Source organism: Capsella rubella, unplaced genomic scaffold (genome assembly GCF_000375325.1).
Source record: "Capsella rubella cultivar Monte Gargano unplaced genomic scaffold, Caprub1_0 scaffold_3, whole genome shotgun sequence".
Taxonomy (NCBI): Eukaryota; Viridiplantae; Streptophyta; class Magnoliopsida; order Brassicales; family Brassicaceae; genus Capsella; species Capsella rubella.
The window spans coordinates 11,917,069-11,918,572 of NW_006238921.1; the positions used below are offsets into that span (position 1 = coordinate 11,917,069).

Sequence of the window (1,504 nt, forward strand, 5' to 3'; positions counted from 1 at the left end):
ACCAATATATGCCTCATTCCAAAAATTGATAACCCAACTACTCTCTCTGATTTCAGACCCATTGCCTTATGCAATGTTTTGTATAAAATAATTTCTAAATGCTTGGTCTCTAGATTAAAAAATCATTTAGGTTCTATTGTCTCTGAATCTCAAGCGGCTTTTATTCCGGGTCGTTTGATTACGGACAATATTCTTATTGCTCATGAGGTTATGCATTCTCTTAAAGTTAGAAAAAGAGTTTCTCAAAGTTATATGGCGGTCAAGACAGATGTTAGTAAAGCTTATGATAGGGTAGAATGGGATTTTTTGGAAACAACTATGAAATTGTTTGGTTTTTCCACCACTTGGATAAACTGGATCATGGCATTGGTAAAATCAGTCAGATATTCTGTTCTCATTAATGGATCTCCTCAAGGCTGGATTGTTCCGGAGAGAGGAATACGTCAGGGTGATCCCTTGTCACCATACCTTTTCATTTTATGTGCGGATATTTTAAGTCACCTAATTAAAACAAGCACAGCCACTGGAGATCTCAGGGGTATCCGTATAGGTAATGGTGTTCCGGTTATTACCCATCTTCAGTTTGCCGATGACTCTCTCTTCTTTTGTCAAGCTAATAGCAGAAATTGTAAAGCTTTACGAGATATTTTTGATGTTTATGAGTATTATTCAGGCCAAAAGATCAATACAAGTAAATCTCTAATAACTTTTGGTTCTAGAATAAATGGTAGACTCCGTAACCATCTAAAGGCAATTCTAAAAATTCCTAACCATGGCGGGGGTGGCAAATATTTGGGTCTACCAGAAGAATTTGGGAGGAAAAAATCAGAAATGTTCGACTACATTAAACAGCGTGTTCAGCAAAGAACTAGCAGTTGGAGTTCTAAAACCTTATCTCAGCAGGGAAGGAAATTATGCTTAAATCAGTAGCAATGGCTATGCCTGTTTATACCATGTCTTGTTTTAAAATTCCACAAGGCGTTGTTTCGGATATTGAATCTTTACTTATGCAATTTTGGTGGGAGAAAAGCAATAATAACAAGGGCATACCATGGGTTGCTTGGAAGAAGCTTCAAAGATCAAAGAAGGAAGGTGGTCTCGGGTTTAAAGATCTTTCGAAGTTTAATGATTCTTTACTTGCTAAACAAGCTTGGCGTCTCTTACGACATCCCAATTCTCTTTTTGCTAAGGTTATGAAAGCTCGCTATTTTAAAGATGATCACATTCTTGATGCTACCACAAAACCTTATCAATCTTTTGGATGGTATTCTATTCTTTGTGGTTTGCAAATTATTAAATCAGGCTACCGATATAACTTGGGACTGGGGTCTTCTATCCGTTTAGATAAAGATAATTTGTTACCGTCTCACCCGCCAGCACCTGTTCGCAGTATTAGGCCTGATCAACCTCCTTATATTTCGGATTTGATTTCGACTTGGGGAAGTTATAGATGTTGGAATAACCATAAAATTACCGAATTGGTTCATTTTGAAGATCAGTCTAA

The 1,504-nt window shown here is 37.0% G+C and overlaps 1 pseudogene; it reads left to right on the forward strand.

The window, feature by feature from the left end:
- Positions 1–1,504, forward strand: part of LOC17890949 — a 5,352-nt pseudogene that overhangs the window by 2,665 nt on the left and 1,183 nt on the right.